This window comes from Labrus bergylta, chromosome 17, assembly GCF_963930695.1.
Source record: "Labrus bergylta chromosome 17, fLabBer1.1, whole genome shotgun sequence".
Taxonomy (NCBI): Eukaryota; Metazoa; Chordata; class Actinopteri; order Labriformes; family Labridae; genus Labrus; species Labrus bergylta.
The window spans coordinates 25,915,071-25,930,676 of record NC_089211.1 but is presented as its reverse complement, the minus strand read 5'-3'; positions in this window follow the sequence as shown (position 1 = coordinate 25,930,676).

Genomic DNA, 15,606 nt, shown 5'->3' with positions numbered 1-15,606 from the left:
TAAAGGTGTGTTTAAACTGATGCCTCGCTGTCTTAAGTCCAGGATAACTAAAAGAAGGGGGCTGTGGCGGTGACTCAGGATAAAGTGAGCGGCTGTAAACACAGTAGAGTCCCGACACAGCGTCATCGAGAATCACCTCTGCTAAAGCTGTGTGATAAACACTTTGTACTTCCGACAAGTTCTTCAAAATAAAAGTCCCCGGCCTATCTGAAGTTGTAGTGCTTTTAATGTGAAACATCCATATCAGGAAATGGGGTGTTTACAGCAGAAGCAACTTAACACAACTTGTCTGAAATAAAAAGGACAGAAACAAAACTTAACCTGAACAAAGCTCACAGCTAAAGACTACAACGTCCTGAGAAGAAAACACAGAGAGACTTACAAACACCTTTCTCTCTTATAATAAACTAAACACACAGAGACTTAAAAACATCTTTCTCTCTTATAATAAACTAAACACACAGAGACTTAAAAACATCTTTCTCTCTTATAATAAACTAAACACAGAGACTTAAAAACATCTTTCTCTCTTATAATAAACTAAACACACAGAGACTTAAAAACATCTTTCTCTCTTATAATAAACTAAACACACAGAGACTTAAAAACATCTTTCTCTAGTATAGAGTTTTTTTCCAATTGCTAAAACACAATTTTGCAAACTAGGCTGGTTTTATCAAAATACACAATTCACAAAACCACAAACTGCAAAATACCTCACATATCCTGAAAAATGAAGCACTGCAACCAAAACTACATATAGCATTATCAAAATCAAACTTTTGCACCAAATGGCACACACTTCATTCATATTACCAGATTTTTGTCTAACCAACTACACACTGTTGGGCATAATGAAAAGCACTCTCATCTTTAGTATGCTTTGCCATAATACTAAAATAGTTTGAAGTGTAGACAATTCTTCAGATTGTTCACATGCACAGAAATATTTGCAGATACACACACATGCTGTTGAAACATTTATTTTTTTATTTTTCACCAAACAAGTCAGTGCTACTGTAGCATGTGGGCTAATTGTGCATTTAAGTCAAATTTAAATTAGGAAGAAATAAGGTAGGTCTCTCGGAGCTCAAATGTGAATACCAACAAAATCCAAACACAGGTAAATTTAAATAATAATTATTGTATTTCACATAAAAAAATACTTCCAATATAACAAAACAATAAGTTCAAACAACCAACATAAATATCCTCTTAATCAAAAAACCCTTCTTGGGTCCATCCAAAAAAAAATCAATGTCTTTCGATCCGTGTTCGAATGTCTTTTTAGATCCTACCAACTTGTAGGCAGAGTAGATCTGGTAGATTTTAGCTCGCCATCTCCACGCTGTAAGGTTCATACACAAAAAACCTGACCGCTGTGTAAATCATAAACTCGTTGTCCCGTCTTGGGCAACCAAACAATTCTGCCTCTGCAACATGCCATGAGATGAGGTGAGGGGAAGTGACCTCGTGAACCGGATGTTTATGATAAGTGGGAGGAGTTCTGATTGGTTGAAGATTCCATAATCTCAGGTGAGATTATGGAATGTTTTAGAAAAATAAAATAGGGAAGTAAATAAATACAAAATAAAATGAATGTTTTTTCTTACCACTGTAACTTTTGCTGCTTTGCTAAAGTGCTCATGATGGATAGGCCGGATCTTTGTAACATAACAATGAGTAAGGTTTTTTACCTGGTTTTTGTAACATAACAATGAGTAAGGTCTTTTACCTGCTTTTTGTAACATAACAATGAGTAAGGTCTTTTACCTGCTTTTTGTAACATAACAATGAGTAAGGTCTTTTACCTGCTTTTTGTAAAGTGTCTTGAGATAACACTTGTTATGAGTTGACGCTATACAAAATAAATTGAATTGAATTGAATTGAATTCTTAAGTTATGGAGGTTCACTGAGGTCACTCCCCTCTCAAAAGGAAAAAAAAATAGAGGGCTAATATTTAATTCAATTTAATTAACCTGGGTTACACTACATATACCAGTGCAGTAAAACGGCTCAAGTTGGGCTGCACTCTCTGTCCAGCCTCTCACATTGTCAGTCCATGATGACATGATCAACTAAAGTTGCTCTGATTTCATTTGAAAGTTGTTTTCTTCTTTGGCCATGAACTCCTCTACCAGCTCTACTCCTACCTCTCACTCTTCCTCTACCAGCTCTACCTCTCACTCTTCCTCTACCAGCTCTACCTCTCACTCTTCCTCTACCAGCTCTACTCCTACCTCTCACTCTACCTCTACCAGCTCTACCTCTCACTCTTCCTCTACCAGCTCTACCCCTACCTCTCACTCTTCCTCTACCAGCTCTACCCCTACCTCTCACTCTTCCTCTACCAGCTCTACTCCTACCTCTCACTCTTCCTCTACCAGCTCTACTCCTACCTCTCACTCTTCCTCTACCAGCTCTACCTCTCACTCTTCCTCTACCAGCTCTACCCCTACCTCTCACTCTTCCTCCCCCTCTCATTCTCACCCTCCCTCTTCCTCTCTCTACAACCTCTTCCGTTGTTGTTGTAAAAATAAGGTGCTCACTTGTGGTCTTTTCAGAGTGCTTACTTCCTGATTGAAGTGATAACAATTAACCATTGAGGTGTTTGGCCAGGTGGCACATACATTGACCAATTAGCTCATGTAGTGTCATTTTGAATGGCAGTGTTTTGAAATGGCAAACATGTGACTTTATGTCTGATTGTTGTGTCTTATGCAGAGAACCGTGTTCAGTGCATTTAAAAAGTGCCATTTTGAATTGCAAAATGTGTGTAAAGCAGAAAATGTGTTTAGACTTTTGGAGACTTGAGAAGAGGTTTTGCTCTCTGTGTGTCAGTTTAAATAATTGTGCTATGCATGTCATTTTAGTGTGTTAGCAATTGGAAAAAACTGTAATGTGATGATATTGTGCTCAATAGGGGAGAGGTGTCACCTGCTGGTCATATAGTGAATTACATCATGTAGTAATGAGCAGTGTGCATCAGTTGATGACAGATGAGCCATCAGTGTGCAGAGTAATCACTTCAGAAGTTGGTTGTGCGTGAATGAAAAGAGTGAGTACTTACCTGAAGTCTTATATGTGACATTGTGTGTTCTTTAATGTTGAGACAAAGTTATTAACTCCCACAGAGCCGGAGTTTAGAGCTGAGATGTTCGGCGTATTCTGGATATAATAATACATTTTTATTTTATAAGCGCCTTTCAGGACACACAAGGACACTGTACAACAATCAACATTTTAAAAACAGCGATGGATAACAAAAACAGCATACAATAAAGAAATGGAATTGTGGACAGTGGAATTGCAGTTTAAAGTGTCAGAGTGAGTAGGCGATCTTGAACAGATGGGTTTTGAGTCTGGATTTGAAGATGGGGAGAGAGTCAATATTGCGAATGTCAGGTGGCAGAGAGTTGTAGAGCTGGGGAGCAGAGCAGCTGAAAGCTCTGCCCCCCCATGGTGCTGAGGCGGGCAAAGGGCACGGTGAGGTGGATGGATGAGGAGGATCTGAGGGAGCGGGCTGAAGTGCCGATGTGAAGGAGGTCAGACAGTTATGGAGGGGCGAGGTTGTGGATGGCCTTGAAGGTGTACAGGAGTAGTTTGAAGATGATTCTTTGCTTCACCGGGAGCCCGTGGAGTTGCTGTAGGATGGGGGTGATGTGATGGTAAGAGGGGGTTTTGGTGACAATACGGGCAGCAGAGTTTTGAACCAGTTGGAGCTTATGGAGGGACTTATGAGGGAGGCCGAAGAGGAGAGAATTACAATAATCAATACGGAAGGTGACAAGGCTGTGGACAAGGATGGAGGCAGTATGGGGGGTGAGGGAGGGGCGGAGACGGTTGATGTTTCGTAAGTGGAAGTATGCAGACTGGGTTATTGATATGGGATTTGAATGATAGTGTGCTGTCGAGGATGACACCCAGACTCTTAACCTGAGGGGAAGGGGAAACTGAGGAGCTGTCAATAGTGAGGGAGAAACTGCCAACTTTGGATAATATGGATTTAGTGTCGACGAGAAGGATCTTGGTTTTATCACTGTTTAATTTAAGGAAGTTTGAGGAGAACCAGGATTTTATTTCAGATAAACAAGAAGTGAGGGAGGAGGGTGGAAGTGTGGAGTTTGGTTTACTGGAGAGGTAGAGCTGGGTGTCATCCGCAAAGCAGTGGAAAAGTATATTGAATTTACGGAAAATACTGCCAAGGGGGAGAAGGTAGGTGATGAAGAGAACAGAGCCCTGGGGCACACCTGTAGTGACTGGGGAAGGCTCGGATTTGAAGGATTTAAGCTGTATGAACTGAGTGCGGCCTGAGAGATAAGAGTGGAACCAGGTAAGGGGGGTGTGAGTGATGCCAATGGAGGAGAGTCTACTGAGGAGGATGGGGTGTGAGATAGTGTCAAAGGCTGCACTCAGGTCAAGAAGGATGAGGATGGAAAGTAAGCCGGAGTCAGAAGCAATGAGGAGATTGTTGGTGATTTTTAGTAGAGCAGTTTCTGTACTGTGACGGGGGCGGAAACTGGACTGGAAGGGCTCATAGAGGCTATTTTGATTTAAGTGAAACTGTAGCTGGGTGGCGACAATTTTTTCCAGAATTTTGGAGATGAAAGGTAAGTTAGAAATGGGGCGGAGGTTATTGAAGTTGTTAGGATCTGAACCAGGTTTTTTCAATATAGGAGTGACAGCTGCAGTTTTGAATAATGAAGGAACAATTCCAGTGGTGAGGGAGGCGTGAATGATGGCAGATATGAGGGGAATCAGAGAAGAGAGGCAAGATCTGACCAAGGTTGTGGGCAGGGGATCAAGCTGACAAGTGGAGAGCTTGGATTTTTGGATGAGGTCAGAGATTTCAGAGGGATCAGGGAATTGAAAACAGGAAAGCGACTGACAGTACGGGAGAGATTCAGGAGGGGAGATAAGCAGTGGGTTTGGACATAAGTGCTGGTGAATATTGTGAATTTTCTCATTAAAAGAGATGAGATGAGATTCAACTTTATTGTCATTACACATATACAAGTATAGATTAACAAAATGAGGTTTGGCATCTCACCAGAAGTGCAAATAAGCAGAAAGTGCTGTGTCTGTGCTATGTACAGTAATTACAAAATTTACAGATGTAGACTAAAAAAAGTGAATTATTAGGTATATATGGATGGCTGGATTAATGGGATGCTATAAATATAAATAAATGCTATAAATATAAGTGTATTCTTAGGATTATAATATACAGATTAAGGTGCAGTGAGCATGCTATACTAGTTTACAGATAATATAAAGAATATGGACATATGAACATACTATAATACAATAATACAGGTGGATGAGAGATGTGTGTGTGTGACCAGGAGGAGTGGTGGGGGGATGATGGGTGTGAGGTGATGTGCAGGGGAAAGGGGGGGGGGGGTCAGCAGGGGGCGGAGAGAGAGAGGGAGAGAGAGAGAGAGAGACAGAGTTCAGAGTTCAGAGTTCGGGGGGTAGAGTTCAGTAGAGAGACAGCTCTGGGGAAAAAGCTGTTCCTCAGTCTGCTGGTTCTGGTCCGAAGGCTTCTGAAGCGCCTACCGGAGGGCAGGAGGGTAAACAGTCTGTGGGCAGGGTGGGAGCAGTCTTTAAGGATGCCGTGAGGTCGCCGCAGACAGCGTTTCCTTTGGACATCCTCAATGGCAGGAAGTGGACACCTTGTGATGCGCTGGGCGGTTTTTACCACCCGCTGTAGCGCCTTACGGTCTGTGACAGAGCAGTTTCCGTACCAGACTGAGACACTGCTGGTCAGGATGCTCTCGATCACACAGCGGTAGAAGTTCATCAGTACAGCTGAAGACAGGTGGTGTCTCTTCAGTGTCCTCAGGAAAAAGAGGCGTTGATGAGCCTTCTTAACCAGACTGGAGGTGTTAGTGGACCAGGAGAGGTCCTCTGTGATGTGGGTCCCCAGGAACTTGAAGCTGGAGACACGTTCAACAGCCATCCCGTTGATGTGAATGGGCTTCCTCTTTCTCTCCTGAAGTCCACGATGAGCTCCTTCGTCTTGCTGGTGTTGAGGAGCAGGTTGTTGTCAGCACACCAGGCGGCCAGATGCTGTACCTCCTCCCTGTAGGCCGTGTCATCGTTGTTGCTGATGAGGCCAATCACCGCCGTATCGTCCGCTGACTTGATGATTGTGTTGGATCCATGTACAGGTCTGCAGTCGTGGGTGAAGAGGGAGTAGAGGAATGGGCTCAGCACACAGCCCTGTGGTACGCCTGTGTTGAGTGTGATGGTGGTGGAGCAGGTGTGTCCTGACCTAACATACTGGGGCCTGTTGGTCAGAAAGTCCATTATCCAGTGACGGAGGGAGGTGTTGAAGCCCAGGTCTCCGAGTTTAGTGTTTAACTTGGAGGGGATGACAGAGTTGAATGCTGAGCTAAAATCAACAAACAGCATTCGTGCGTATGTGTTGTTATTGTCCAGATGTGTGAGCACAGAGTGCAGCGCAGTGGAAACTGCATCCTCTGTACTCCTATTGTTTTAAGTATTTATTCAACATAGATGAACATTTTTAGCCTTTGGGTGTTTGGATATTACTTTTAAAGTGTGGTAATCACTGAAGCCTGCCACTGGAAGACTGCTGCTAGCTTAAAACTGTTTGTAAACATCTGGAGCTAGCCATGTCTGCGTGTACGAACTGCGAACATCAGTACTCACAGTTAAAGGACGATATCCAACGACTTAAGTCCGAACTTCGGAACAAAGACCATCTGATTGAAGGCTTTGTTTCCGTGGCTGCTGCACAGTCAAAACACATATCCTATATGCAGTCCTCGAGCCTGGCGGTCCGATCGCCATCCGCACCACCCTCACCGGCATCAAAGCTGGTGTCTGCCTCGGCCGCCACTCTTCCCTGGCTAACCTCCGATCACCTCGGCCTCGCGCGGGCCTACCCGGAGGAACCGGTAGCCGAAACGACCGGACACCGCTCTATGGGAGACCTCAGTACAGGGGCCTCGGGCACCGATGGCGTTGGGACAGAGGGTCTGGCCAGCGCCCTCACTGCGCTGGACCAGGACGCCACAACACCGGCCCCGTCAGGTAACTCCGAGGGCGCACCAGGAAAGAGGCTGCTGGCCCCAGTACACAGCTCCACTCCGAAGCCGCCCGAGCTACCCTGGACCGACGTGGTACACCGCAGGCGGAAGACGGACCATCTGGCCCCTCCGCAACCCCGGATGACCCTCCACAACCGCTTCACGCTGCTGAAGGACGGGGCTCCGGTCGGCCTGGGACTGGCGGTGGCTTCTGCTGCCGCTGCGCGTACTCCTGCACCAAACGGAACTACTCGCCACTCCGCCAGGGCTCCACATGGACTTGCCACCTCACCTCCACCTGCAGCGCGTTCTTCTGGTCGGGAGGCCCGCCACTCGGCCACTGGGAAGAATCGCCGGAAAATGCTGCAGGAGGCCGTCACCAGACGCTCTGGGGGTCTTCCTCCGGCTGAGCCGCGGCGGCGGTCCGCTTCACTGCAGTCGCCTCAACATGACCCGCCCGCTTTACCGCAGGTGGTAACGGCCGAGCGCCCGCAGGCCGATCCAGGTAGCACACACTCATCACCTCCTTGCCCTCTTTTTCCCCCGACAACTCTTATCATTGGAGATTCAATCACCAGGAATGTCCGCTTCTTTAATGCCACCACACACTGTCTTCCCAGCGCCACTGTACCCGTAGTCCTAGACAAACTCCTCAGTCTTCTGCCTTCACTCCCACTCTCAATTAAGAGAGTCGTTGTACACGTGGGCACAAACGACTCTTCCCGGCGGCAATCTGAGTGCACCAAAAAGGATTTTAATCTCCTTTTTAATGTTTTAAAGAACTGTGGAAAATCAGTTTTTATCTCTGGACCCATTCCAACCTTTGATCGTGGTCCTGAGCGTTTTAACCGTATCCTCTCCCTGCACACCTGGCTCCGGCACGCTTGCAAATCACACAACCTAGATTTTATTGACAATTTTAACCTGTTCTGGAACCATGCTACACTTTTTAAAAGCGACGGGATTCATCCAAATCCGTTGGGCAGTCAAATGTTGTCCGCTAATATCCAGCACGCTGTCCAGTCCTTAACACCTGTATGACATCCATCTGAGCACACACCCACTTCCAATCCCCTCTCACCTGTTTCACCTCAGAACAATCTACTCACAGCAAGCCCCTCCCCTACTTCTCACAACTGGTGTCACTCTTTTTCTCCTTCTTCTCTGTCCTCCAATAACTGTCATACACTCTCTACTGTCACAGACCACAGCACTGAATTCACTATCCCTGTACACGTCACCTGTAGACTGTCTCATCAACATCTGTCACCTGTCAATTACTGTAACCACTCCAATCTCACCCAAGTACACCTCCAACCTCTTCCACAACCAACCTTTAATTGCACTTCAGCTAACTTTGGTCTTTTAAATATCAGATCCCTTAATAATAAATCTTTTATCTGCCTTGATTTTATAAATCATAATAATCTGGACTTTTTTATTGTCACTGAGACCTGGTTGACCATGGGAGATTGCAGTCCTCTGATTGAAGCACCCCCCCCGATTTCACTCACCTTCATCAGCCCAGGATGTCAGGCCGGGGAGGGGGGGTTGCTGTTATTCATAGAAAAGATTTTAAATGCTCTCCAATTATTCACACTCATTTTACATCATTTGAGCATCTTGGTTTTATTGTTAACTTAAAAGATCCTGTGCTAATTTTAATCATCTACAGACCACCCAGACCTAACAATGTTTTTATTGCAGAGTTTTCAGAGTTTCTATCACATTTTATTTCTAAGTATGATAAAATCCTTGTTTTAGGTGATTTTAACATACATGTCTGTTGCCCCTCTCAGTCCCTTGCGGGTGATTTTATGGATATTCTAGAATCTTTTAACCTTACTCAGGCAATACAGGAACCCACTCACTCTAAGGGCCACACACTTGATCTTGTTTTATACAGCGGTCTCTGCCCTAACAACTTTGAGACAAAGGATATCTGTGTGTCAGACCACAAACTGGTTTTATTCAGAGTGGTTCTATCTCAGCCACCTTTTATTAGCAAGGCACCTGTCCGCAGCAGGGTTTTTAACTCTACATCTGCTAGCAAGTTTAAGGAGCTTTTTATTTCTGTCTCTTCAACTGCCTTTTACCAACATTTTAACACAGAGGAGCTGGTCTCCTCTTTTAATCTCACCTGTCAAACTGTGCTGGACTCTGTTGCTCCCTATAAAGACAAAAAACCTAACAGAGTCCCACAGCCATGGCTAAACGAACTGACTCAGGATCTAAAAAGAGACTGCAGAAGGAAAGAACGAAAATGGAAAAAAACAGGCTTGCATGTATTTTATGAAATATGGAGAGATTCAATGAAACAATACCAAAAGGAAGTTAAAGACGCAAGAGCAGCATTTCATTCTAATCTGATTTTAGTCAATCATTCTAACCCCAGAATTTTATTTAAGGTTTTAGAATCAATCACCACCCCCTCCCCTTCTTATTTTACTGATCCTTCTCAGGATCTATGTGAGAAGTTTTTAACTTATTTTACTAATAAAGTCAAGGACATTAGGCAACAAATCATCCCCCCAGACCGTATTTTAGACACCAGCAGGGAAGTTAACAGTTATTTTAGCAGTTTTGAGCCGGTGTCCTTGACCTTTTTATCTGACATTTTAACCCATATGAAATCAGCTACGTGCAGCCTTGATTTTATTCCCACAACATTTCTCAAAGAGGTTTTTAACACAGTTGGACCCAGTATTTTATCCATTATTAATAGTTCCTTGGCGGAAGGTGTAGTCCCCTCTGCTTTTAAACATGCTGTGGTCCAACCACTTTTAAAGAAACCCAACCTTGATCCCACTGATTTTAACAATTTTAGACCAATCTCAAAACTTCCATTTTTATCAAAAGTTTTAGAAAAGGTGGTTTCAACACAACTTTTATCTTTTATGACTGAAAATAACCTCTTTGAGAAATTCCAATCCGGTTTTAGAGCTTGTCACAGCACAGAGACTGCCCTCCTCAAGGTAACCAATGACCTTCTTTTAGCAACAGATAGAGGGGAGGGCACAATTTTAATTCTTTTAGATCTTAGCGCAGCTTTTGATACTGTTGATCACACAATTTTAACTGATCGTCTCAGACATTGGGTTGGTTTAAAGGATACTGCACTTAGCTGGTTTTACTCTTATCTTTTAGAAAGAACCTTCGCGGTCACCATCGGTAACTACTCCTCCTCTACCTCTAACATTACCTGTGGTGTACCGCAAGGTTCGGTTTTAGGTCCCATTTTATTCTCCATTTATATGCTGCCTCTTGGCCAAATAATTGAACGCCACAATGTCTCCTTTCACTGCTACGCAGACGACACACAGATATACCTTCCTTTGAGACCTGAGGACCCTAGGAGCCTAGCTGCTGTCAGAAACTGCCTAAACGATATCAACTGCTGGATGGCGCAAAACTTTCTCCAACTGAACAATTCTAAATCTGAAATCATAGTATTCAACCCGCCAAACACCACTCATATCTCAAAGAGCAGCCTCGGTCCCTTATTCACCAATGTCCAACCCACTGCCAGAAATCTAGGAATAACATTCGATTGCAATCTCACCTTTGAATCCCATATCAAAACAGTTGTCCGATCAAGCTTCTTCCATCTACGCACCATCTCCAAAATTAAAACAATCCTAACCCAACGAGACCTTGAAAAGATCATCCACACCCTCATCTTCTCCCGACTTGACTACTGTAACTCCCTCTTTTCCGGAATCACAAATAAGTCACTGTCTCGCCTCCAGCTGGTCCAAAATGCTGCAGCTAGGCTTCTTACTGGTTGTAACAGACGACATCACATCACTCCAATTTTAGCTTCATTACATTGGCTTCCTGTACGTTTTAGAATCAATTTTAAGATTTTACTCATTACTTTTAAAGCACGGACGGGGCTGGCTCCAAGCTATATAACAGAGTTACTGACACCATATGAGCCAGCCCGCAGTCTTAGATCCTCGGGTGGGAGCCTCCTGGTCGTTCCAAAGTCGAGACTTAAAACTAAAGGTGACCGGGCCTTTTCAGTCAGGGCCCCTCGACTTTGGAACGACCTCCCTGAGGAGATAAGACTTGCAGATTCCCTCAATTCTTTTAAATCCCTTCTTAAAACATACTTTTACAGACTTGCTTTTATGTGATGTCGTCTTCTTAATGTCTTCTCTTACTGGTTTTACTATTTTTATCTTCTTCTACTTCTTACTGTCTTTTATTTATGGTCTTATCTCGTATTTATGCTCATATCTTAATCTCCTCTTGTGTTTTAACTTGGTAATTTCTTATCTTACTTACTTTGTCTATTTATGTTTCGTATTTATAGTTAATTTTTATTTTTATTAATATTATAGTTTTGGGTTTTTTGATCCTTTAACCACTTGTTTTTATTTCTTTTACTGCGCTTACCTTCTCATTGCTTTTTTTTATTTGCTTTTATCTCTTAGTTTCTTACATCTTTTTAAATCTTTGGTCCTCTTGGTCTCAGCTCATGTTGTTGGGTTCTTGTGTTCCTGGGTTCTTATGATGGTTCTTATGATGGTTCTTATGATGGTTGGGTTATATATGTCTGGTTGTGTATCGTGCACTTTGGGTTCTTTTCTGTTGAATTGTATTTAATTATTTTTGGTATTTTGCATCTGTTATATTCTTACTGTTGTTAATGTTTTTCTGTGTTTGGTTTAGTTTGCTTTGTTCTTGCTGTTTGTCAAAGCACTTTGTAAACCTGTGTTTTTAAAAGGTGCTATATAAATAAAGTTATTATTATTATTATTATTGCTGCGGTAGGCAAACTGGTATGGGTCCAGTGTGGGTGGGAGGCAGTTTTTCAGGTGTGCTAGGACCAGTCGCTCAAAGCACTTCATTATGATGGGTGTGAGTGCTACAGGGCGGTAGTCATTCAGGCCTGTTGGGCTGGAGTGTTTCGGCACTGGGACAATGGAGGTGGCTTTGAAGCATGCTGGCACAGCTGCTTGGGCGAGGGACAGGTTGAAGATGTCCGTAAAAACCCCAGTGAGCTGCTCCGCACATGCTCTAAGCACGCGCCCGGGGGTGCCGTCTGGACCAGCAGCCTTTCGAGCGTTGATCCGGCTCAGTGCAACGTGGACGTCTGTGGAGGTGAGTGAGAGGGGCTGGTTGTCTGCAGGAGGTCTGGTCGTGGTCTGCGTCTCCCTGTTGTCTCTATCGAAACGAGCATAAAAGTGATTTAGCTCGTTCAGGAAGGAGACATCTGTGGTTATCGGGGTGGAGTTTCTGGGTTTATAGTCACTGATGGCCTGGATGCCCTGCCACATGCGTCTGGGGTCGGAGTTGGAGAAGTGTTCCTCTACCTTCAGCTTGTAGCAGTGCTTGGCCTTGATGATGCCCCTCCTCAGGTTTGCCCTGGATACGCTGTAGGCCATTGCATCATCTGATCTGAAGGCGGTGTTGCGGGCCTTCAGCAGGAGACGCACCTCCTTGTTCATCCATGGCTTCTGATTTGGGTACGTGGTGATCTGCTTCCATGTTGTAACACTGTCGATGGTGGTATTGATATAATCCAGCACAGAAGAAGTGTAGGTGTCAATGTCTGTATGAGAGCCCAAGGTAGCCTGCGAAGCAAACATACTCCAGTCTGTGTGATGGAACTTGTCCTGAAGTACAGAGTCTGTCCCCGCTGGCCACACTTTAATTGTTGTCACTGATGGCTTCACACGTTGGATGAGTGGGGAGTACTTGGGGATGAGGAACAAAGAAAGGTGGTCTGACTGTCCCAGGTGGGGGAGGGGGGTCGTGGTGTAGGCTCTTGCGATGTTTGTGTAAACATGGTCCAGAGTTTTGTTTCCTCTTGTATTGCAGGAAACATGCTGGTGAAATGTAGGGAGCACTGTCTTTAAGTTTGAGTGATTAAAATCACCTGCAACTATAAATGCAGCCTCCGGGTGAGCAGTCTGTTGTTTACTGATAGCGGTGTAAAGTTCCTTCATAGCAGCTTTTGCATCGGCATCAGGGGGGATGTAGGCTGCAGTTACAATGGTGGAGCTGAGCTCCCTTGGCTGAAAAAAAACACTATATGCTAATTAGCTGACGTCACGGCCCCGACATGCTCGCTAACTGTCCCCCGGATTAGTTGGAGCCACACAGTAGTTGAAGAAGAGTCATGTCAAATTCATTACATGTTTGTGCTTAGCCTACCTAGTGCTAATTCTTTCCCGTGTTAATATTAGTGTTATTTTAGTTGCCTGTTAGTTACGAGGTTTGCTAACTGTGTTGCTCTCTGCACGAGGAGGAAAGTTTGATGTCCGTCCTTCACAATAAAAGCATGGTAGTATTTTTACCGTGCTTCACAATAAAAGCATGGTAGTATTTTTATAGGGGAATGATTGTATGACTGTTAAGCGTACGATAGCCTTTCTGTGTTTAATACTTTAGGTTAAAGCAGTGGTTCCCAAAGTGGGCCATAACAGGGGGGGCGCGAAACTTTTGGGGGGAAAAGACGAAGAAGAAAAGTTCCAATTTCCAAACAATGCACTACAGTTAGCGCAACTAGCCAAGCATGGCGAATATTGAGAGAGGACCTCCAGCAAAACTTAAAGCTGACAATGAGTCTTCATCAGATAGCACATCAAAATCAAAGACAAGAAAGTATGACGAGTCATATCTCGCCCTCGGCTTCACCTGTACAACGGTGGGTAACGAAGAGAGACCACAGTGTGTGTTGTGCTTCAAAGTATGAGCATCTGACAGCATGAAGCCAAACAAGTTAAAACGCCATCTAGAAACAACCCGTCCCGCACACACACACAAGCCTGTTGAGTTCTTCAAAAAGAAACTTCTCAGCTGTCATGCACAGCAGAGCACCTTTACCAAAGCAGCCGTTTTGCCGTCAAATGCTCAACTGGCGTCATATAAAGTAACATATAGAGTTGCTAAGTGTAAAAAGCCACACACCATCGCGAAGGAATTAATACTGCCCGCCGCTGTTGATATGGTCTCTACTATGATTGATGAAGCAACAGCCAGTAAATTAAAAACTATCCCTCTGTCAAACAATACTATTGCAAGACGTATTTATGACATGTCAAAAGACATCGAGGAGCAGCTTAATGACAAGATACGGGACAACCGTTTTGCCCTGCAGGTGGATGAAGCGACCGACAGCAACAAGGACTGCTTATTAATAACTTATGTCAGATTCATCGACGCTGATGATCTGAGGGAGGATTTGCTTTTCTGTAAACGTGTGATGAATAGAGCCACTGCAGCTGAGCTGTTTAATATCATCGACACTTACTTGAAAGAGGCCGATCTGACATAGAACGACTGTGTGGGCATCTGCACGGATGGGGCCCAGGCAATGGCAGGGAAACGGGGAGGGCTGCAGGCGCTCATCAAGCGCGTCTCCCCCGACGTGCAGTGGACGCACTGCATGATCCACAGAGAAGCGCTCGCTTCTAAACAGCTGAGTCCTGAGCTTAACGATGTGATGACAGATATTATTACCACGGTAAACTTCATAAAGACTAGGCCTGTCAAAGCCCGAATGTTTTCTGCACTGTGCGAGGAGATGGGCTCTGGTCACACTGCTTTATTGTTCCACAGTGAGTCCCGGTGGCTGTCACGTGGAAAGGTTTTGTCCAGGGTGTTTGAACTGCGGGATGAGATCAGAATCTTCTCGGAGGAAGAGGGGAATGAACTTGCCCACAAGTTTAAAAACAACAACTTTCTCATGAAACTTGCATATCTCAGTGACATATTTCAAAAACTCAATGAACTAAATCTGCAGATGCAGGGCACCAAGACACACCTCCCACAGGTGGCGGATAAAATTACGTCTTTCACAAGAAAACTGTAGCTGTGGGAGCAGCGAGTTACAGATGGGAATATAGACTCATTTGAAAGCCTGAAATCATTTATTGAGGGGAACAAGCTGCAGAACACAGTGATCCCATGTGTAAAATGCCACATCTCTGCCCTTCAAACACACTTCCAAAGGTATTTCCCGCTGCAAGATTCTGCAAAATATGACTGGATCCGAGACTCTTTCAGTGCAACCCCAGCTGATGACTTCAGCACTGCAGAGGAGGAACAGTTCATCGATGTCACCTCAGACTCAACACTGCGGCTGCAGTTCAAGACCAAGACATTGTCTGCATTTTGGATTGGAGTAGGAAAGGAGTACCCACTGCTTGGCAGGAGAGCTCTGGCCACACTTTCCCATTTGCCACATCCTACCTATGTGAGATAGGTTTTTCAGCAGTTGCATCAATCAAGACAAAATACAGATCAAAGCTAGACATTGAAAATGAACTGAGAGTGGCTGTCTCACAGCTGCAGCCCAGGCTGGAGAAGATCTGTAGCACAAAACAAGCACACACAAGTCACTGAAATTCTTTCAGGACTGGGAGAATAGAGCTTGAAAGAAGATTTTCATTAAGTTTTTCAGAAGGAGCTGTTTACTTGCAGAGAGTCAAGAAATTTTTAAAAACAATTATTACTGTTGCATCTTAAAAAAGTGTTCAGTTGAATGTTGCAGTTATACTCTTTATTGCTACTTTAGAATTAGCATGATATTTT